The sequence below is a fragment of the Dromiciops gliroides genome, chromosome 6 (genome assembly GCF_019393635.1).
Source record: "Dromiciops gliroides isolate mDroGli1 chromosome 6, mDroGli1.pri, whole genome shotgun sequence".
Taxonomy (NCBI): Eukaryota; Metazoa; Chordata; class Mammalia; order Microbiotheria; family Microbiotheriidae; genus Dromiciops; species Dromiciops gliroides.
In genome coordinates this window covers 255,926,573-255,950,821 of record NC_057866.1, presented here as the reverse complement: position 1 = coordinate 255,950,821, position 24,249 = coordinate 255,926,573, and the positions used below count along the sequence as shown (strand labels likewise).

Here is a 24,249-nt window from a genome sequence, read left to right as displayed (position 1 = left end):
TGAATATCATTGGATCTTAAGATGTGATGGATTCGGAGAAAATAATAGGAAGATTTAGGAACTGATGCAGGGTGAATCAAGCAAAATTAGGAGAACGGTTTATATAATGATCATAATGTAAAGGAAAACAAACTTTGAAAGGTTGAAGAATTCTTATCAATACATGACTAACAGTGACTACAGAAGATTGTTGATGCAGCATGTTTTCTACCTCTTGGCAGAAAGAGGTAAACAAGAGGTACAGAAAAGACATTTTCAGACATACCCAATGCGTTCATTTGTTTTGCTCAACTATGCTTATTTGTTATAATTGTTTTCCATTATATAATATCTGTTATATGTAATTATTTGTTGTAATTTGTTGTAATTGTCCTCAATTTGGGGGCAGGAGAGTTGGTAAGATTGTGAGAGTGATTAAAAAAAGGTAGGCAAAGCAAAATAGATCGCCAATGAAACATTAAAAATAAATGAAAGGGGCAGCTAGATGGCGCATTGGTTAAAGCACCGGCCCTGAATTCAGGAGTACCTGAGTTCAATCCGGCCTCAGACACTTGACACTTACTAGCTGTGTGACCTGGGCAAGTCACTTAACCCCCATTGCCTGCAAAAAAAAACCCAAAAAAACAACAACAAACAACCAAAAAAAAAAATAAATGAAAGATCGTAGACATGACTCTTTTCAGAGAATCATGTGGCAAAATGTTTCCCAGTTAACTCCCCTCTGATTTTAACTGCATTTGATTTTTTTGGGTGCAAAAACTTTAAAATTTTATGCAATCAAAAATTTTTGGGTGGGGCAATGAGGGTTAAGTGACTTGCCCAGGGTCACATAGCTGGTAAGTGTCAAGAGTCTGAGGCCAGATTTGAACCCAGGTCCTTCTGAATTCAGGGCTGGTGCTTTATCCATTGCTCCACCTAGCTGCCCCCATAATCAAAATTTACTCTTCTGTGATCATATCTGTCTCTTCTTTGGCCACAAAGGCTTTCTCTTTCCATAACTTTTTAAGACATTTATTTCCAACTCCCCTACTTTGATTATGGTGTGTTCTTTTATAAGCAAGTCATATATTTATTTAGAGCGTATCCTGGAGTATGATATGAGGTATTGATCTAAGTCTAATTGCTGTCACACCACTTTCCAGTTTTCCCAGAAGTTTTTGTTAAATGTTGCGTTCTTAATTGCCAAATTTGGAGTGATTGTATTTGTGAAACACTTACCTATTTTTCTTTATGTTGTGTGTCTATTCTCCCCTATTTCTCAACTTTTCTATTTTTGTTGTTTGTTGTTTCAGTTGTATCTGACTCTTCATGACCCCATTTGGGGTTTTCTCAGAAGAAATACTGGACTGGTTTGCCATTTCCTTCTCCGCTTATTTTGTAAATAAGGAAACTGAGGCAAACTGAATTAAATGACTTGCCCGAGGTCACTCAGCTAGTATGTGTCTGAGGGCACAGTTGAACTCAGCAAGAGGAGTCTTCTTGACTCTAGGCCTAGCACTCTATCCACTGTGCCACCTATCTGTCCTTTCTATTTTTTTAACAAGTACCAAATAATTTTGAAAATGATTACTTCATAGATAATTTAAGACTTAGCCTTCTTCCTTTCTACTTTTTCATCATTTCCTTCGGATTTACAAGCCATTCCTCTTCCAGATAACTTTTGTTATTATTTTTTTCCAGTCAAGAAGAATTCTTTGGTAGTGTGATATGACACTGAATAAATAAATTGATTTAGGTCATCTTAATATAATGACACAGCATACTCAGGAGCAACTTATCCAGATATTTAGGGTTTTTTTTTGGTCTATTTCCATAAATAATATTTTATAGTTGTATTTATTTAATTCCAGTTTGGGTCTTAGTAAGGTAAATTCTCAAGTACTTTATCCATCCTATAGTTACAATTTCTCTATCTCTTTGTGCTGGGTTTTTTTTTTAATAGATAGAAATATTGATTTATGTACCTGTATTTTGTATTGTGTAACTTTGTCAAAGTTATTTCAATTAGATTTTTTAGTTTCTGCTTAAGGGTTTTGTAAATAGGCTGTTATATCATTAACAAAAAGAGAAGTTTTTTTCCCCTTTTACCTAGACATTATTATTAATATTAATATTATTATTATTATTTTGCAGGGCAGTGAGGGTTAAGTGACTTGCCCGGGTCACACAGCTAGTGTCAAGTGTCTGAGGCTGGATTTAAACTCAGGTCTTCTGGAATCCAGAGCTGGTGCTTTATCCACTGGGCCACCTAGCTGCCCATCAACCTGGACTTATTACCACTATTTCTTTTTCTTGTTTTATTGCGATCCTGGCATTTTAGCACTATATCAAATAATAGGAGTAAGAATGAACCTCCTTGTATTACCTTGGATCCTAGTCTTTTCTATTATATAGAATTCTAGCTTCATTTTAGATAGACTTTAATTACCTTATTAAGAAAAGTCTATTTATTCCTTTGCTTTTTTACTGTTTCTTTTTTTTTTTTTAGGTGAGGCAATTGGGGTTAAGTGACTTGCCCAGGGTCACACAGCTAGTAAGTGTTAAGTGTCTGAGGTCAGATTTGAACTCAGGTCCTCCTGACTCCAGGGCCGGTGCTCTATCCACTGCGCCACCTAGCTGCCCCTACTGTTTTTTTTTTAACCAGAAATGTGTGTTTAATTTTATCCAAAAGTTGCTCAGCCTCTATTACATAGTCATGTGGTTTTGAGTATTGTGGTTATTCATATGATATATTATGTTTATTGTTTTTCTTACATTGAGACAACCCTATACTCCTGATATAAATTCAGCCTGGTCATTGTGTATAATCAGAAGTGTATGATGTTTTGTTGGGGCCTCTTTGCCTACTGATATCAAATTTAATATTTTTTAGTGAGGATATTGGACCATAATTTTATTTCATTGTTTCATCTCTCCCTGGCTTATTATAGATGGAGTTTGGACCCTTCTTGACCTATTTTTGCAAATAGTTTATGTAAATATTGGGAATCATTCTTTGTTTGATAGAGGGCACTTATACATTCATTGGATCCTCATTTATGGTTTTGCAATTTTTTTCTGAAATTACATTATTTAAAAATTCCCCATTTTGTCTTCTGATTAATAGGACTATGTTATATTTTTGTAAATATTCATGTAATTCATTTATCAGTTTTGTTTTCATATAATTGGGCAAAATAGTTTCTGATAGTGTCTTTCACCTTTGTACTGAAGAGCCAAAACATAGTAAGAAAATGATTGATCAATTTCCCTAATGAATATTGACGCAAAATTCTAAATAAAATAATGTGTCCCAAAACCTTTATTTTTTTTTTTTTGCTTGGGGCAATTGGGGTTAAGTGATTTGCCCAGGGTCACACAGCTAGTAAGTGTCAAGTGTCTGAGGCCGGATTTGAACTCAGGTCCTCCTGAAATCCAGGGTCGATGCTCTATCCACTGTGCCACCCAGTCCTGTGTATTTTAGACATTTAAAAACATTATTCTGAGAGGGGCTCTTAGGCTTTCAATGAGGGTCCCATGACACATAAAATGTCTCCCTGATTTAAATCTTGTTGCTTATACTTATCAGCTTTGCTGTGTAGCCTCTCTAAGCCTCTGATTTTCTCATCTGTAAAATGGCAATAGTGATCCATTTGCAATTTACCTTACAGGGCTGTTGAGGGAAAAAGCACTTTGTTCATTCCAAAGCACTCTGGGAGGTTTAGGGGAATGTAGATGAAAAGGACTCTCTTTTAGGGATATGGGACAAATCCTGGTCCTGATCGCCTGCCTGTGGGGTGAAGAAAGTCAAAGCTGTGTGGGATTCCTGGAGGTGTTAGTGTGGAATTGGATTCAGGAATGGTGGCAGCTTTACTGACGTGTGCCTGCATGCCCCTAAAGTAACCCATTTATTATTTTTGTTGTTCTGAATTGCTTCCAAGTGACCACAAAAAATGAGAAGCACTTTTGGAGCCCAGTATAGTGTGAAGGGCCCAGAGTTAAGGCTGAGCTTGTGGGAATCACCAGTCTCTGGCCCTTGCCTCAACACACCAGCCATATGGAGCTGCTGACAGATCAGGCTATGCTCTTGTCATGTTCAATCCCTGACACGGATCTCTTGAAATAGCATCGCTGGTTAATATGAAACCAGGGCAGTCTTGAATGACAACAGTCTGTATTACACATAGAGGAAAATACATGGAGGGCAACTTCTAATGTCCATGTGGATGGGAGCTTTCATCTTTTTACCCCGGGCTCCTTTGGAAGGAGTGAAATGTTCTTTGGGATATTGACGATGATCTATCTGCTCAGGAAAGTCTTCTCTCTAGTCTTGTTTTGGCTCCCACAGTTAGATTTTTCAGACTGGTCAGTGAGTTAGTAGTTTGAGGAAACTTTTTTTTTTTTAAAAAGCAAAGTTCCATTTCTAATTCTTTACTCCGTTTGCCAACACAGCATTTTCTTTTATATCTCCAAGTAGATTTACTTCCTAGGGAGAAGTTAATACTTATTGAAAAGAAATAGATACCTGCTGCCTGATTTTTTTTTTTTTTGGACATGGCCAATGTGGGAATTTGTTTTAGTTAACTATACATGTTTGTAACTAGAAAATTGTTTTTCCTATTGAATTATAGCTAACCCTTGGTTATACTTTAATTCCACTATGGGCAGCCTCTTAAGGCTTCATAAAATAATTTTTCAGAAAAAAAGAAAATTTTTTTCTTGCTTTCTTATGGCGGGGAGGTTTGGGCTGGAGGGAGAGTATTTGGACTGGGAAATAAAATAAAACTTAATTTTATAAAAAGAATAGGAAAAAAATGTGACATATGCCCAGCCATAGACATGTCATAGTAAATGTAAGTGCACTATCTTTTTTTTAAATTAATAAAGTATTTTATTTTTTCCCGTACATGTAAAGATAGTTCTCAACTTTTCTTTATACAAGCTTTCCAATTTCAAATTTTTCTCCCTCCCTCCCCCCTCCCCTAGACAGCAGGTAATCTGATATAGGTTAAATGTGTGTGTGTATGTATAATATATATATATACACACACACACACATAATAACATTAAACATATTTCTGCATTAGTCATGTTAATAGAGAAAAATCAGAGCAATGACGAAAAACCTCAAAATAGAAAAACATCAGCACCAAAAACAAAAGAAATAGTATGGTTCATTCAGCATCTATACTCCACAGTTCTTTTTTTTTTTTTTTTTCCTGGATTTGGAGATCCTCTTCTATCATGAGTTCCCTGGAACTCTTCTGTACCATTGCATTGGTGAGAAGAATCTAGTCCATCACAGTAGATCAACACTCAATGTTGATGATACTGTGTACAATGTTCTTCTGGTTCTGCTCATCTCACTCATCATCAGCCCACGCAAGACCCTCCAGGTTTCTCTGAATTCCTCCTGCTCATCGTTTCTTACAGCACAATAGTATTCCATTGTATTCATATACCACAACTTGTCCAGCCTTCCTCAATGGATGGGCATCCCCTCAACTTCCAATTCCTTGACACCACATAAAGAGCAGGTATAAATATTTTTGTACATGTGGGTCCCTTTCCCCTTTCCATGATTTCTTTGGGAAAAAGACCCAAAAGTGGTATTGCTGGGTCAAAGGGAATAAGTGCACTATCATGAATTGATTTTTATCATAGGATAAGGGATTTTTGCCCCCAGATGGAGACAGCCGGGTGATGCCATAGTGCATAGCAGGCTGGGACTGGAGTCAGGAAGATCAAGAACAGTTCCCGCCTCAGACACTTAACTAGCTGTGTGACCCTGGGCAAATCACTTAACCCTGTTTGCATCAGTTTTTTCAATGGCCAAAGGGGGATAATAATAGTACTTACCTTTCAGAGTTGTTGGGAAGAGAACAAATGTGATAACTGTAAAATGCTTAGCATGTGGTTGGAGCTTGAAAATCCTTCTTCCCTTCCTCCCACCCTTCTTCCTTCCCTTTCTGGATGGGGAGACACTGTATACATGAATCAGTACATAGAAGACAAATACAGAACAGAGTCTTAAGGGAAGCCAGGAATTCGACCAAGAGAAGTGAGAAGAGAGAGTGTTACAGGCAAATGTTAGACTAGAAGTCTGAAGAACAGAGATGGAGTGTTGTGTGGAAGCAGTGGCATGTGATCCACCGTGGCCAGACTGTAGCATGTGTGGAGAAGAGGGATATAGTAAATATATGAATTAATATGTTAAATATGTTAGAATCCTGGAAAGATAGGATGGAGCCAGGGTGTAAAGAGCTTCCCATGCCCAACAGAGGAGTCCATATTTGGTCCAAGAAGTAGTGGGGCAGGCAGCTAGGTGGCGCAGTGGTTAAAGCACTGGCCTTGGATTCAGGAGGACCTGAGTTCAAATCCAGCCTCAGACACTTGACACTTAACTAGCTGTGTGACCCTGGGCAAGTCACTTAACCCTCATTGCCCCACCAGAAAATGAGAGAGCATCTGAGGATTCCACTGAGATCACATACCTGGATAACTGGGAGGATGGTGGTAATAGGCGAGAGGGATGAGTTTGGGGGGAGAGATAATCAGTTCTGTTTTGGATGTGTTGATTCGAGATGTCCATTAAGCAGAGGGTGATGTGGGTTCTAGAGCTTGGGAGGGAGACTGGGATCTATAAAGCTGAGATTCGTGGCATAGAGATAACAGATGAAATCATGGAAACTGTTGAGTTCACTAAGTAGGCTCACAGCGAGACCATTCAAACTGGAAGGACTCCTAGAAATTTTAGCCCCATCCTTTCAGTTTACACAGGAGGAACACTGACCGGCTTTGAGTTAAAATTTAGACATAATTCATGTCTATCTAAAGAGTGTGCTATGTTCTCTTTGGACTTTTCAGCATACGGCTAAGAGAGTTGTTGATGCTTATGGAGTTACTAAGGCCTTAAAAATTCTATTCAGATTTTAATTTTATTATGCAATATCCCATAAAAGATTTACTCAAGGATAACATGTCTAGAATTCTGGCCTCCAGGTCCAGCACATTATCTACTATGTCACCTAGCTGCCTCTGATGTCATGTTGAAGTATGATCATCCAGGCCAAGGATATTAAGAAGGATCCGTCAGACAGTTAGTGGAAGGAGCAAGGGAGAACACTTGTCAAAAGAACCCAGAGAGGAGAGAGTGAGTGCCCAGGAGGTCAGCAGAGTCAAATGCTGCAGAGAGATGGAGAAGGAGGAGGAGGAGGAGGGGAAGGAGGAGGAGGGGGAGGAGGAGGAGGGGAAGGGGGAGGAGGAGGAGGAGAGAAGGCTTGGTAATAATGGGATTAGTGATTACCTTGAAGAGAGTAGTTTCAACTGAGTGAAGAGTTAAGTATAAGAATTAGGTCGAGAACTGGGGAAACCATAGGATACAGTGGTCCCCTCCACTGAAATGGGGAAGTTCATAAGATGGCATAGATCTGGGACAAAAATAATGGAATCAAAACCCATCAACACCTGTTCATTCTATGTTACTCATTCTGAAAGGAAAAATAGTGTGTGTGTGTGTGTGTGTGTGTGTGTGTGTGTGTGTGTGAGAGAGAGAGAGAATGTGAGAGATTGAGAGTGAATTACTCAGTAGCCATTGACCGTCAGTGCAGATATGGTGGTCCAGGGACAGTGTAGGCATTTTGGGGAGGTGGTGGAAATTTGCCTTCTAGGTTGGATCAATTAGATTTGGTTCCAGGAGCAGCTAGTTGGCGCAGTGGATAGAGTACCAGCCCTGGAGTCAGGAGGACCTGAGTTCAACCGGCCTCAGACACTTAACACTTACTAGCTGTGTGACCCTGGGCAAGTCACTTAACCCCAATTGCTTCACAAAAAAAAAAAAAAAAAAGATTTGGTTCCAGCCTTGAAGAGCCGCAAACCTGATCCTGCCACGTAAGACAAGCCATCAGGGTGAGTATGGAGAGCAGGAGCAAATGTTAAAGGAGCTGGTGTCATTACATTGGAGACAAGCCCAGGACTGACTGTGGGAGGAAGAATGGGGTGTGTGACCTATTCTGTCACCCTCTGATTGGTTGACCATCCACCCCTCTGGGCCATTTCATGCCTACATTTGGAGATCACTGCTCCAGAAGGACAGTGAACAAGTATGAAAGGTCAATCGGTCAATCAACAGACATTTATTAAACACCTACTACAAACCAGGTGCTGTGGTAGGCACTGGAGATACAAAGACAGAAATGCAAGTCCTTGCCCTCCACAAAGTGCACATTCTAATGGACAAGCAACATATACACCTGTAAGCATGTACAAAATAAATACTAGGTCATTATTTTATTTTTATTTTTTTATTCATTCATTCATTTATTTTATCATTATTATTTTTAATACTAGGCCATTTTGAGGGAGGGAGCACTAGTAACTAGGGGATTCAGGAAGGTTTCATGCAGAAAGTGCCTTAAGTTGAGTTTTGAAGGAAGCAAGAGATTTTTAAGAAGCAGAGGTGGAGCATGGAATGTATTGCAAGCGTGGGGGATAACCAGTACAAGAGCTTGGAGGTGGGAAATGGCTTGGCAGGCAGTAAGACCAGTCTGACTGGATTGTAGAGTGTGAGAGAGGAGAGTACAGTAGTGTACGACAAGGCTAGAAAGGTTGGTGCTGAGGAAGGAAAAGGAGTTGACTGAGTAGGGGGTGACATGATCAGACTTGTGCTTTTGGAAGCGAGTCTAGGGAGACCTGAAGCCTGGGGGCCCTCTTTGGGTCTGAGATGGGAAGGGTTGCTCAGACTTGGTTGAGGCAAGGTGTGCTGCCATCCAAGCCAAAGCGAAGTCATCTTAGGGGAGGATTTCTATGATCAGCAAACATCTCAGTGCTGTCATTTTGCATTTTGTTTTGTTTATTCTTTTCCCCATTAGTTACCAAGTAGATTTCTTTTAGAAAAACCTAGTCTATGTCTCATGCTCCTTCCCACTTCCTGCTGTGGGGACCAATTTTTAATTGGGGAGTGTTAGCTAAGCAGCTCACCACAATATTGGGGCGAGGAAGGAGACCGGCAGCCTCCCTCAAAACAGAACAGGATTTATTTTAACAAAAACGAACTTAAAAAAACCAACCACAAACAGGATCAGTAGGATCAAGGAAAAGGAAATAAAATGGGGAAAGGGAAATTATACAACCTGAAAAATACCACCACCCAGGTATCAGTTGAGAATACACAGCAGAGCTCCTGTTGCCTTCCAGGTAGAATGGCGAATTCTCCCCGTTCCCAGAAACCCCACATAGCCCTCAACTAATTGTCTGGCTGCTCTGACAGTCACATGACTGCCCTCACTAGGCTTCCAGTCATTATAATTTTGCCATGCCCATGTAGGAGTCGGTGAGTGGTGATGATGTGAGGTGCCAGCGCCATGGCAACGGCTACAAACAGTGGGTGGAGCACCGTGCGGTTTGTGTAGCCCCAGGCCAGTGCACACTGAGGCATTAAAACCTCAAATAACAATTAATTCTTTAAACCACCTCAGCCTGTGGACTCCCCTTTTATAACATATTTCTCCTTGAAGACTTTCTTTGTTGTTGTTTTTAATCGAAATTTACTTGTATAAGTCCATAAGACTTCTAGACCAAATGCTTATTTGTTGTAAACAAATGTAATAACATCTACTCATTGGATTTTTGGTTTTTTTGCGGGGCAATGAGGGTTAAGTGACTTGCCCAGGGTCACACAGCTAGTAAGTGTCAAGTGTCTGATTTCAGATTTGAACTCAGGTCCTCCTGACTCCAGGGCCAGTGCTTTATCCACTGCGCCACCTAGCTGCCCCCAGACCAAATGCTTATTTGCCAGAGAACATGATTTGAGTCGTGACATAGCCAAATCTGGTCAAGCTAGGTTATAGAATTTTAAAAAATAAATTGTTTTTATTGTTATTCAGTAGTATCTGCCTCTTTGTGGCCACATTTGGGGTTTTCTTGCTAAAGATACTGGAGTAGTTTGCTATTTCTTTCTCCAGCTCATTTTACAGATGAGGAAACTGAGGCAAACAGGGTTAAGTGACTTGCCCAGGGTCACCCAGCTAGGAAGTATCTGAGGCTGGATTTGAACTCGTGAAGATGAATCTTCCTGATTCCAAACCCAGTGCTCTCTCTACTGTACCACATAGCTACCCAAAATTTAAAAAAAATTAGATCTGTAATTTCATTGATATAGAGAACTTCTATGGGGAAACTTACTGTATGAATGCAATCTGGCTTTTCTCTGCAATTTGTAGTCTTCGAGAGTTATTCTGGGTGTACTCTGAGAAATTAGGTGACTTTCCCAAGGTCACAGAGCTAGTGTTTGTTAGAGGTCAGGTGTTACTGACTCTGAGGTTAGCGCTCTATCCATTAGGTGACCTACCTCTTTGGCTTGGGATGACTTTTATTTGTAAGGAGGCAGAATTGAGAGACTGGTAAGAGGCTGCATCAAAGCTGGTATTGGGGATTGGTGCTCTGGTCCAATGTGATAGGGAGCAGGGAAAAAGCATCAAGACTGTGCTAAAATGAACGAAGCTCCCTGAAGTCATTGTGTCTGATGCTTGTTCCCATGTCTGCAGATGAAGATCAAGCTCACTAAGGGAATGAGGCAGATTAAAATAAAGAGGGTCTTTTGAAAGACATGATCATCAAGGAGATTTAAAAGCCATTTGGTTTGTTTTCAAGCACCCATGGAAGTTCCTGTGCTGAATTTTTGGCATCCTTCTGCTCACAGTTGCTCCATAAAATCCCATTTTGGCTTCCACAGAAGAGCCATTTCTCAGAACAGGGTGCGGAGGGCTTGGTGCTATGGGGATCCTTGACCTTCTGGAAGTGTGGCGCTTTTAAAATTTTAGTCTGGTGTTTGTGAGGAAAAAAAAAACCCTTTTTGGTAACGGAAACAAATTATGAAAGGTTGATGTATATGTTTAAATATGCATAATGTTTATACATTTAATTTTTAAATTATGAAGCAAATTATATATCAGATACATTATAAATTATATATATTATATATACTAAATTAAATAAGCATTTCCATATTCACAGTATGACAGAGTAAGCAGATTATATATGAGATGGAGAATCTCTCAAGTACAGCTTGCTTTTTCTTTAAATATAGAATAGTTTAATCCTGTAACTTCTAACTACTTCTTCTCCTTTTCCTCCTCCTTCTCCTCCTCCTCCTCCTCCTCCTCCTCCTCCTCCTCCTCATTCTTTTTGCGGTGCAGGGCAATGAGGGTTAAGTGACTTGCCCAGGGTCACACAGCTAGTAAGTGTCAAGTGTCTGAGGCAAGATTTGAACTCAGGTCTTCTTGAATCTAGGGCCGGTGCTTTATCCACTGTGCCACCTAGCTGCCCTGCCCCGAAAACTAATTCTATCATAGATTTCATTAAGAAGGGCATAATGTCTAGAACTTGGGAAGTATTAGATTTGCTGTGGACTTTGTTCTAGTCAGACTCCATATGGAATATTTCCTTTGCTTCTAGGCACCACATTTCAGGAAGGTAGAAGTGCATCAATAGTTAAAATAAAAGTAAAACAAGCTATCTACTCTGTGCCTACTATATACCAGGCATTGTGCTAAAACCTAAGGATACAAAAGGCAAAAGACAGTCCCAGGCCTGGACGAACTCACAGTACAATGAGGGAGATGGATATGTAAACAACAGCAATTGTCCTCATTCGTGATGTTATAGAAAGGATTCTTGGTCCAGAATGGGGTCAATTCATTGACCTCCTGAGGTCCTTCCCAATTTTGTGATTTGGTGATATAATGACTTTTAAAAAAACAGATAACTGAAAACACATAGCATTTATATAGTGCTTGAAGGTTTTCAAAGCACTTTACAAATATTGTCTTATTGGGGCAGCTAGGTGGCGCAGTGGATAGTAGGGTCTGAGTTCAAATCCTGCCTTAGACACTTATTAGTTGTGTGAGCCTAGGCAAACCACTTCCCCTGATTGCCTCCAAAACCCCCCCCAAAACAAAAAACAACTCCTCCACAAATATTTTCTTATTTAATAATTAAAAAAATTAAACAATTCTCATTCGATTCTTATAACAACCTGGAGAGGTAGGTATTATTATTATTATTATTATTATTATTATTCCCATCTTATAGGAGAGGAAACTTCAGCAGACAAATTAAATGCCATGTGCAGGGTCATAGATCTAGTAAGCCTCTGAAGCCTATTTTGAACTCAGGTCTTCCTGACGCCAGGCCCAGAGCTCTGTCTGCTGGCCACCTAGCTGCTTTTAGGCTGAGGTGAGGAGGAATAGCCAGAAGGTACTGGACTTCAGTGATGATTCCGTACAGTGTGATGAAATGAACACCGGACTTGAAATCAGGACAGCTGAATTTGGGTTCTATTTGATATATACTAGCTGTGTGCTTCAGTTTCCTAATTGGTAAAATGGAGATAATAAAAAAAAAATGTGGAGAGCTCATATTGGTGCAGTGCTTTAACTATAAGCACATTATTTCATTTCAAAGCTGTAATTATTATTATTGCCTCCATATCATAAAGAGGGTAAAGGACTTTCCCAGGGCCATATGGGTCATAGTATATCTGAGGTGAAATTTGATCTCTGCTCTTTCCCTTCTCAGGATTTTTGTATCCCCAGCACTTAGCACACTCCTCATCACACAGTAGGTGCTTAATGAATGTGCTGATTGTTTAATTGACTGGGGCAGGCAGGAGGGAAGGTGTAATGTTGGTCACTTGCTTAAAAGTCTTCTGATTTGCGCTTTCCCCAGCTGAATTTTGGCTCTCAAGATCTGCTTGGGTCAGCCTAATGTTAATGTCTTCAAATGAGCCACTAGTCTTCTTACCCAGTCTTTTTTTAAGGAAGGAGAGAAAAAGGAGAGAAGGAAGAGCTATGTACACAATCCCTTCTCATCCTACCACTACCACTCTATTATTGGTACCTGCACAATAGTGGAGATATTTGAGCCCATGGCACACATCAGTTTTTTGAGCCACTTGTCACCTCATCCATGTGGGTACACCCTCTAGAGACAGCTAGGTGGTTCAGCTGGACCTGGAGTCAGGAAGAAGTGAGTTCAAATTCAGTTTCAGACACTTATACCTGTGTGACCCTGGCCAAGTCACTTCCCATATATGGGCCCCTCAATTTATTTCAATTCCTCAATTTGGGGATAATGGCACCTACTTCTCAGAATCATGAGAATCAAATGAGATAATATTTGTAAAAAATGCTTCGCATAGGGGCTGGCATATAGTAGGTGCTTAATACATGCATTCTTATTCTCTTCCCCTTATCTGACTTCCCTCTCTCTGCATGCATCCTCTCTTTTCCCTGTTCCATTTTTTGTTCAAGTCCTCCCATCATTCTCAGGTAATTAATCTACCTAGGCAGAGTAGATCTTACTTTATTGCTTCCTTGCCATCACGTGGACGCCAATTGGGAATAGTGTCTGTCTGTGTCCACCGGTCATCCCCTTGTTCTCTTACTGCTTGCTTGGCCCACCTTCTTTTCTGGTTGTGGGGAACCCTTGTGCCTCTTGTTCTGTGAAGGTGAAAAAAGCCCAGGTTCCTCCCCACCAGCACTTCTGACCTGATTAAGGGAACCAACAAACCTTTGTGAAGTAAGAGAATTCCAGCTGGGGACGAGTTTTTCACCAAATATGTATTTATCAGTAAACCCCTCTTCACATCATGTTCATTAAGGTTTTAAACTGGATCCCAGAGTCAAATGAAAGGACCTTTTCTCTCCATGCACATTAAGTCCTATAATCTAATCTTACTCATCACAGCAAAGCCTGGAAATGAGATGAAATACCTTAAATGAGCTCAATTAAAATGTTTTCTTTCCCTGAATGCCAGGGTGCGGGGAGGGGGGGGGGGACGACGATGATGGGGACACGGCAGAGATCAAAACCATCCCTTCCAACTGCCACGCTCCCCTAACTGGAGACCGATTCAAACTTTTCCTTTTCTTTTGTGCTGCCGTCATAGATATACATATAAGATGAGAATCATAGAATCTGAGAGTTGGAAGGGACCTTAGCAGCCAGCTAGTCCAACCCATGCACAAAAGGAATCCTTACGAAAACATATCCAACAAGTAAGCGATTGTTTAGTTCAGCCCCTTCTAAAGACCTCCAAGGAGGGGGAACCCACCACCTCTTAGGTCAAGCCATTCTGCTGTTGGATAGCTGGAATACAACACAGCCCTTCAAGGCTTGAAGACAGCTATCTTTTCTCCACATTACTAAGCCATTAGCCACCATTTTAAAAAATTAAGTTTTTTGTTTTTCAGTGAATGAAAATCCACCTTCTCTCTCTCTCTCTAAAAAAAAAAAACAAGAATAAAAGTGAGAATAAAAAAAGCCATGTAACAGTCAATCAAAACATTCTCATTTAAAAAATTTAATTAAAATAAAAAATAAATAAACATTCTCACATTAGTTGTGTCCAAAACCAAACCAAACCTATGTCTCAATTTGCATTCTGTGTTCATCTCTGTCAGGAGATGGGCAGCATGTTTCATTCTGAGTCCTACAGAATCTTGGTTGGCCATTGCATCAATCAGACTTCTTAAGTCAGAGTTTTTTGTCTTTGTGATATTGTTGTTATTGGAGAAAATATTGTATAAGTTGATATATTGTGCTGTATATTTTATTGCATAAATTGGTTATTGTATAAAATATTGTATAAATTGGTATATTGTATTATTGTATATTTTACTGCATAAATTGGTTATTGTATAAAATATTGTATAAATTGGTATATTGTATTATTGTATATTTTACTGCCTAAATTGGTTATTGTATAAAATATTGTATAAATTGGTATATGGTGCTGAAAATTTTATTGCATAAATTGGTTATTGTATAAAATATTGTATAAATTGGTATATGGTGTTGTAAATTTTATTGCATAAATTGGTTATTGTATAAAATATTGTATAAATTGGTATGTGGTGCTGTGAATTTTATTGCATAAATTGGTTATTGTATAAAATAAGTGTATACAATATTATTGTATAAATTGTATAAAAAAAACCTCTGGTTCTGCCCATTTCTTTCTGTATTACTTTATGCAAGTCTTCACAGGTTTCTCTGAAACTATCCCTTTTATTATTTCTTATAGCACAATAATATTTAATCACATTAATCTACTGGAACTTGTTTAGCTATTCTCTCATTGATGGTGCCCATTTCTTTCAACACATCCATATATGTCATGGACTCAAGGCTCTTCTGACCATCTTCTGGCTTATAATTGTTGTTCTTGTGCTGCCTGGAATTGTACAGGGTACTGGATGAGGTCTGAGGAGAACAAAGCACAGTGGGATTATCACCTCCCTATTCCTGGAAGCGATGACGCTCTTAGTGCGACCCAAGATGTGATGATCTTTTTTGGGCTTCCACATCACACTGCTGGCTCATGTTGAACTGAATTCCTCCCCAATGTCTTTGGGAACAACTGTTGTCTTTCCTTCTCCCCTGTTTAATTTAATTAATTAATTTTTTTAAAGCCTACAGCACTTGGTATTCCCAGGTGGTCTCCAATCCAAGCACTAACCAGGCCCAACCCTGCTTGGCTTCCGAGATCAGAGGAGATCAGGAGCGTTCAGAGTGCTATGGCTGCAGATTCTCCCCTGTTTTATACTAGTGAAGTTGATTTTTTGCGTGCAAGTGAAAGACTTTGCATTTGTTTCTACCTAATTTATCTTATTACATTCAGCCCAGGGCTCTAGCCTATCATGATCTTTACGGGTCCTGGCTGTCCTCCTGCTTGTTAGCTCTTCCTTCTGGCTTTGTTTCATAGGCAGATGTGTTGAGAATAGAATCTATACCTTTATCTAAGTCATTGAGGAAAATGTTAAATAGCACAGATCCCTTGGGTCCCTTAGCTGGAGTCCTCCTGCCAACATGACTTGGAACCATTAACAGCTATTCTTTGGGTGTGACAATCCAACCAGGCCCAATCCCATTTGGTTATGTTTTCAGATGTTGGGGGAACCTTTAAAAACCTTACTTTTCCAAATGAGCCAAGTAGCAAATGAAAAAAAGACAGTCATTCCCTGCACAAATTTAATTGATAGGGGCAGCTAGGTGGTGCAGTGGAGAGAACACCAGCCCTGGAGTCAGGAAGACCTTAGTTTAAATTCTGCTTCAGATACTTACTAGCTGTGTGACCCTGGGCACATCACTTAACTCTGATGGCCTCAAACTTCTTTTGATTGCTATAAAGTACTTGTCACAAGTAGGGTGGGGGTGGCAAAAGAACCAAGATACCTACATAACTTACTGCTGCTTACTTTCTCTACAAAGTAGAGAGATACAACAGTAATGGGCAACGCTGATTTATAGAATCGTAGAATCTCAGACTTCAAAGGGACTTCAGAGAGGATCCCTTTGTGATCATCCAACTTTTGCTTAGACAACCTGCCACATTTGGAGCCAACTCATTGCACATGTATATGACTCTAATTATCGGGACACTTTTCCTGATGTCAAACTTAAATTTGCTTCTTTGTCCCTTGGCATTATATCTAGTTATGATCTTTGGGACCAAATAAAACAAGCGGAATCTCTCTACTGTGTGGTGACACAGCAGCCTTTCAGGAACTTGAAGACAGCAAACTATCATGCCACCCCCAGGTCTTCCCTTTGCCAGCTTGGAATGCCCAGTTCTTCAGTTATTTTTCTACTTAAATATTTTCTTTTGTTATTAAATTTTATAATTTTTATTTTATTAATTAATGTTCTGTTATTATAGTGTTATATTATTATATAGTATCATATCATATTGTTATTACATTGTTATATTCTTTTGCTATTTGTTGTTATTATATGTTATATTATCATATGAGCAGGTTTCATGTTGCTGATGGAGTGGCAGAGGGTAGGCAGTATAGTTCAGTGGGAAGCCCACTCGCTTTGGAGTCAGAGGACCTAGATCCAAATTTTGGTTTTAGTAGCTGTATGACTTTGGACAAGTCTTTCCTTGATCTTGGTTTTCAGGTAGTCCAATAATTTTCAAATTCTCTCTTCTGGATCCATTTTCCAGGTCAGTTGTTTTTCCAAGGAGATACTTCACATTGCCTTCTGTTTTTTTATTCATTTGGATTTGCTTTATTGTGTCTTGATTTCTCATAAAGTAATTTGCTTCTATTTGCTCAATCCTAATTTTTAAGCAATAATTTTCTTCAGAGAGCTTTTGTACCCCCTTTCCCATTTGGTCAATTTGGATTTTCAAGCTGTTGACTTTTTTTCATGACCCTCCTTCATCACTCTCATTTCTCTTTTTCTTTTTTCTTCTACCTCTCTTACTTTATCTTCAAAGTCCTTTTTGAGCACTTTTATGGCCTGAAACCAATTAATATTTTTCTTGGAAGCTTTGGATGTAGGAGCCCTGATATTGCTATCATCTTTTGAGGGTACACCCACCCCGTTCTTCCTTGTCACTAAAGAAACTCACCTTGCCCATTATTTACTTGATTTTTATCTCGTTAAAGTGGGGTACTGCTTCCAGGATGTACTGTCCCAAGCTTCAGTGAGTCTAAGGTGGTACAATTTAAGGAGGGGCAGGTTTTTCACTCACCTGGCCTGTTATCTGGTCAGTAGATAACCTCAGGCCAATTTTCTAATTAACAAGGCAGCAAAACTTTGTGTGCTGTGGTTGTCAGCTCCAACGAGCCTGTGCCCCTCCCCAACCTGGGCCACTGCTACTCAAGCCTACTTTCTGGTTCCCAGCAGGAATGAAACACCCAAGTTCTACCTCAGCACCAGCAGAGACCCCTGTAATCTCCCCCTGCCAACCACTCAGCCCTCTCACCAGACTGTGAGCTTAGTTCCAGACGACACTGACACTGCAGCTGATTCAGAGGCTCTGGGGGTCTCTTTCTCTGGCTCAGCTTGCCTGGAACTGGATCTGTGTCAGTGTGACTGCTGGTTTGGGCTCCACTCCTATCTCAGCACAGCAGTCCCCTCCTGCCGACCTTCTAAGCTGTCTTTGGCTGGGAAATTATCTCAGCCCATTCTTTTGTGGCTTCTGCTGTTTCAGGAATTGTCCTATGGAATTATTTGGAGGTTTTTTGGAGTGATCATGTTGTGAGTTCTGAGAGCTTACTGCCTTTCCTCTACCATCTTGGCTTTACCCCAGAAATCTCTACTCAACTTTGGACAAGGCTTGTGACTTTGTTGGACCTCAGTTTCTTCACCTATAAAATAAGGAGGTTGGGCTGGTTGGTCTCTTAACAGTCCTCCCTGCTTTAATTCTATGTTTTTGATTTTTTGTTTTTTAGTATTTGATTCTGAGTAAGCCAGAAAAGGAGCAAGGACTTATTTTAATTTCTTATGTGCCACTTGGGAAGTAGATATGGCTTTTAAAATTTTGTATGCCTGATTTTTATGCTTCTATGTGACTGGCTTTTGGGGGAGCATATCTTACAGGCTTACTATACCATTCTTTTTGTCCTATTTTTTTTTGTCACCGTTCTCACTCACCTTCTAATTTCACCTCATCTTCCTTATTAAGCAGTTGCTCATCTATTAAGCACCTACTGCGTTGGTAGGTGCTGGAGATACATACGTAAAAATGAAATCTTTCCTTCCCTTATGGAGCTAATATTTTAATGAGGACAGTCAACATGTCTATCTGTATGTTTATATGAGATAATTTTGGTGGGGAGAGGAGTCACTAGTGACTGAGGAAAAGTCTTATGTTGTAAATTGATCCTAGAGCTCAGTTCTAAGGAGACTGCTTTTAAACAATTATTGATCTCTTTGGTTTCTATGTCCCCTACATTCCCAATATATCCTTATCCTCTGTTCTTCCCATAAAGCTTTAACAAATAATAAAAAGAAAAAAGAAACCAGTTCAATGAAATTAACTAATACATTGGAAAAAGCTTCTCTCCTGTGCTCTAGAATGGGTGAGAAGGTTCCTTTCATATCTCCTTAGGGACAAGTTTGGTCTTGGTTATATCACAGCATTCGGTTTTGACTATTTTGTTGTTCTTTCCATTTTATTGTTGTAGTTATTATGTATATTGTTTTCTGAGTTCTGCTTGTTTCACCTTCAGTCAATTCATAAATCTTCCCAATGCTTTTCTGTATTCATAATTTCTTAAAGCAGAATAATTCTGTTACATTCATGTAACAAAGCCTGTTTTGCCGTTCCCCAATGGATGAAAATCTGCTTTGTTTCTTCTACAGGCATACCTCACTTTGCTCTATTGTGCTTTGAAGATACTACAGGTTTTTTGGTTTTGTTTTTTACAAATTGAAGGTTTCTGGCAATGCTACATTGAGCAAGTCTATCAGTGTAGTTTTTCCAATAGCATGTGCTCACATTATGACCCTGTGTCACATTTTGGTACTTTTCACAGTATTTCAAACCTTTTCATTGTTATTATTTTTTATAATGTTTTTTTATTCTTTCTTTTTTATTTTCTTTTTTATTTTTTTTTTTGGTGAGGCAATTGGGGTTAAGTGACTTGCCCAGGGTCACACAGCTAGTAATTGTTAAGTGTCTGAGGCCAGATTTGAACTCAGTCCTCCTGAATCCAGGGCCAGTGCTCTATCCACTGTGCCATCTAGCTGCTCAACACCTTTTCATTATTAATGTATCTATTATGGAGATCCGTGATCAGTGATCTTTGATGTCAGTATCATAATTGTTTTGGGGCACCATGAACTGTGCCCATATAAGACGATGAAGTTAATCTACAAATATTGTGTGTGTTCTGACCACTCCCCTGAAAGCCATTTCCACCTCTCTCCCTCTCCTCAGACCTCCCTATTCCCTGAGACACAACAATATTGAAGAATATTACATAAACTTAGTTGATAAAGTAGTGGCAAGGATTGAGAGGATGGATTCCAATTTTAAAAGACTTTCTACTGTGTATAAAATGCTGTCAAACAGTGTGGTGTGCTATAGAGAAATATTTCATGAAAGAAAGAGTCAATTAATGTAGCAAACATCATTGCTGTCTTACTTTAAAAAATTGCCATAGCTACCCCAACCTTCAGCAACCACCGCCCTGATCAGTCAGCAGCCACCAATATTGAGGCAAGATCCTCTACCAGCAAAAAGATTATGGCTCCCTGAAGGCTTAGATGATGGTTAGCATTTTCTAACAATAATCCACTTTTAAATTAAGGTATGTACACTTTTTTAGGGATAATACTATTGCACACTTAGTAGACTAACTTAAAAGTGTAAACATAACTTTTTTTTTTTTGGTGGAGCAATGAGGGCTAAGTGACTTGCCCAGGGTCACATAGCTAGTAAGTGTAAGTGTCTGAGGCCAGATTTGAACTCAGGTCCTCCTGAATCCAGGGCTGATGCTTTATCCAATGCACCACCTAGCTGCTCCTAAACATAAATTTTATATGAGTGGTAAACCAAAAAAAAATTGTGTTATTTGCTTTATTGTGGTGATTTGGAACCAAATCTGCAACATCTCAGAAGTTTCCTATACTTATTTATTACAAGTAGTGCTGGGGCAGCTAGGTGGCGCAGTAGATAGAGCACTGGCCCTGGATTCAGGAGGATCTGAGTTCAAATCTGACCTCAGACACTTGATACTAGCTGTGTGACCCTGGGCAAGTCACTTGACCCCAATTGCCTCACCAAAAAAAAAACAAAAAACACACACACACAAAATCCCAAATAGTGCTGCTGGTGAATATTTTGGTGTTTATGTGAATTTTCTTTTTGTCTTTCTTAACTGAGCAGTGGGATTTCTAGATTTCATAGGTATGGACATTGTAATCACTTCCTTAGTCACTTCTGAATCACTTCCCAGAAGGGTTGTTTAAACTCATAGCTTTAAGATTATTTCCTTAGTGTGCCTGTCTTTCCACAACCCCTCCAACATTGACTGCCCATTTTTTGAAATCTTTGCCAATTTGCTGGGTATGAGATGAAACCCCCAAGTTCCTTCTTTGCATTTCTTTTATTATTAGTGATTTGTAGTAATATTCAACACGGTTGTCATTATTTATAACTTTTTTACCCTTATTGATGGGTGAAGGGCTGTTGCTTTGTTTTTGTTTGTTATCTAAATATCATGGATTTTCAGGCCCCTACTAGAGATATTTGATAGGAAGACTTCTCTCCATTAACTACTGCCTTCTTATCTCAGTTGCCTTAATTTTGTTCATGCAAAAGCTTTTCTATTTCATGTCATTAAAATTTTACATTTTGCCTTTTATGATCCCCTTGTTTGACTAAGAATTCAACCTTTGGCCATAGGCAGGAGAGGCACCTAATCTTTCTTTTAATTTTTTAATGGTATGACATTTAATATCCAGGTGAACCTTGAGAGACAAAGATGACTCAGAGTGTAATCTCACAAAGGATTTGAGGCTATGCAGGCCCCTTTCTGAGAGACAACTGGATGGCTCAGTGGATTGAGCACTGGGCATGGACTCAGGAAGACTTTAGTTAGAAACTAGCCTACTAGCTGTGTGACTCTGAGCAAATCATTTGACTTCTGTTTGCCTTGACTTCTTTAGTTGTAAAATGGGGGAAATAATAGCACCTACCTCCTAGGGTTTTTATGAAAATCAAATGAGATTCTATTTGTAAAGTGCTTAGATCTTTGTAATTCCTGGTACACAGTAGTCACTTAATAAATGCTTGTTTCCTTCTTTTCCCCAGTTGCTTGATTTCCATGTATCTTATTACCATCTTAGATCCTATTTTTATAAATTTCCTATTTATAACTCTGGAAACGGATGGAAATCTTTTTTTCCCTTTTTTCTTTTCATTTCTTTCTCTTTCTTTCTTTCTTTCTTTCTTTTTTTTTTGCCTTCCTTGTACTTGTCTCAGCAGAAACCCAGTATCGCTAATTCATAAAATGCGACACCCACAGTTTCAGTGTCTGAGCCTCAGGAAGGGCAGAAAGCCCCTATTTCTTTTCATATGTACTGGTAGTAAGTCTGTCACTGGCTCCGTGCTGCTCACCCAGAGATCACTGCCTCGAGCAGAAACAGCCGCTTCCTTTCAGCCCTGTAGATTCATTCTCCTGCAAGGATGGTCGCCTTTATTGCCTTTCACTATGGGGGTAGTGGGGGAAGGCAGTAAGATTAAAAGCTATTGCTGTGGATCCTCCTGAGCTGAAATTATTGTGGCGAGTTTAGTTTTTAAAAGGTCAGTTCCAGAAAAATTTCCAATTTGGGAGTTGCAGAAACCAGGCAGGCGAGTACAGGTCTGGTCCGGGAATGTTTTAAGGCCATGTGCCTCTGAAGTGCCTCCCTTGAATGTGTGGGGTCACTGGGATACTTTGATACAGCATTGACTGATTACAGGGACTGTGGGACCAAAGGGAAGCAGGGCAACTTTGCTTCTTGCACCTTTGATTCTTTGTACCTTACTTCTTCTTTTTTTTTTATGAGATATTTTATTTTTTCTGTTACATGTAAAGATAGTTCTCAACTGTACCTTACTTCTAAGGTCTCCTCTCTCTGTCTGCTTCCAGTTTTCATACTATTCCCTGAAGAGACATTTAGGATGGTCCATCTTTGTAGGGTCTGCCTATTCCTTTTATTTTCATCTCCTTTCTATCTCCTCTCCCTCTACCCCATCCCAGCCTATCTCAAGCTCCATTTCCATAGTGCCTTGCTCCCAAGTAAGTAATTTGATAAGTTAATGTGGGGGTGGTGGAATGTAGAATTTAGAGTCTAAAGGCAGCTTATAACACCCCCCTCCAAGTTTTGCTTCTGACTTTTAGACTTTGCCATCATGCCTCAGTCCCTGAAGACGTCTCACTCTACAACATTCAATGGCCACCACAATCTCCTTGTCTTAGAACATCTGTCTACCAAGCTGTCTTCCATTATAGTGGGTGCTTTCTGGGGTCCTCTATTTTAAATAGAGACCCAGGACAGTCATTCTTCATTCTCCTTCTGGCTTTCCTTTTGTCTATCTACATTTTGCTGCCATGCCCCTTTGGAATTATTTCTCCTCCTCCACCCTCCGTATCCCTTTTCAGTTCCCTTTAGTGTGAAACAGAATCTACTTTCTTTTTTCTTGTATTTCTCTTGCCAGAGCTTACCACAGTACGCGGCACATTGAAAATGCTTCATAAATGTTACTAAAAGTCGTGTTTATGGATCTTCTAATTCAGTTCCCTTGTTTTACCTTTGAGGAAATTGAGGACCATGGATGAAATGATTTGTTTAGGGTCACGCATAAGTAGAATCAAAATTCAACCCCAAGACCATCATGCCTGGAAGAGCTTCAGAGTTTTAGAGTAAAATAAAGGAATGATCAGGAAAGGAGAATTTGACAGAGTGGAGATGGTGACCAGGACAGCTTCCAGATTGATTTTACTACATGGGTCCCTTACTTTACCAGAGGAAATGAGTAGTGTGCACGAGGGAAGAATGTGCTTGCGAAGATGGGGTGTGGGTCAAGTGCAACACAGGCTGCCTGACCAGTAGTGCTGTCTTTGTCCTTATTCAGGTTTAGTGCATCACAGGGTTATAGAATAAGAGATTTTGAACTGAAAGGAAACTTTGAAGTCATCATGTCCAACTTTTCTACTTTATAGACAAGGAAACCAAGGCCTAGTGAGTCATTGCAACTTGTTCAAGGTCACAAAACCCCAGCCCTATTGGGATGTTCGCCTGGATATCTAATACAACTTATTTTTTTCATGTTTATGGCATAAAGCCAAGCATTTCCATAAAATAGTATAATAAAAAGATTACTGCAGATGGCTAATGGACAACTTGGTGGTCCTTTTAAACCGATAAAAAAGTCATCATGTAAATTTCTTTTTTTTTTTTCTCCTCCCACTCCTCGGAACTAGAGATGGCTACCATTAGACACAAATAGGCATATAAATAAGCAAATAAGCAAACAAGCAAACAAATAAATAAACAAAATAAACAAATAAGTGTGTGTGTGTGTGTGTGCGTGTGTGTGTGTGTGAAATTATTCTATACATACTTCTGTTTATCAGTTCTTTCTCTGGATAATAAGACCAGGACATAAATACTTCTCACCACACTGTCAAAATCAGGGAACTAACTAACCAGCCAGTAGACGAGCTTTCTTAAAAGAAAAAAAAAAAAAGGAGTATGATTTTATCTGATTCTTAAAAGCTTCATTCCAGCTGCTGTGCTTCTAATGCCCAGGCAGGCTCATTTTGCTATTAATCAGTAAATGATCTTTCCTGGTCTTTGAAATGGAATGTGGGAAGAATGTCAGAAGTAAGTCAGCAGCACAACAAAGGGATTGAGTTGGTTGTCATGGACAAATTCAGAGTTTGATGGTTTTATTTCAGGTTATAGGAAGAAGGCTTGAAA

General features: G+C 39.4%; 1 protein-coding gene and 1 pseudogene across 1 annotated transcript in view; one reads left to right on the top strand and one right to left on the bottom strand.

Moving 5' to 3' along the window:
- Positions 1–24,249, top strand: part of FRAS1 (Fraser extracellular matrix complex subunit 1) — a 515,723-nt gene that overhangs the window by 78,071 nt on the left and 413,403 nt on the right.
- Positions 15,451–15,569, bottom strand: LOC122733056 (annotated as a pseudogene).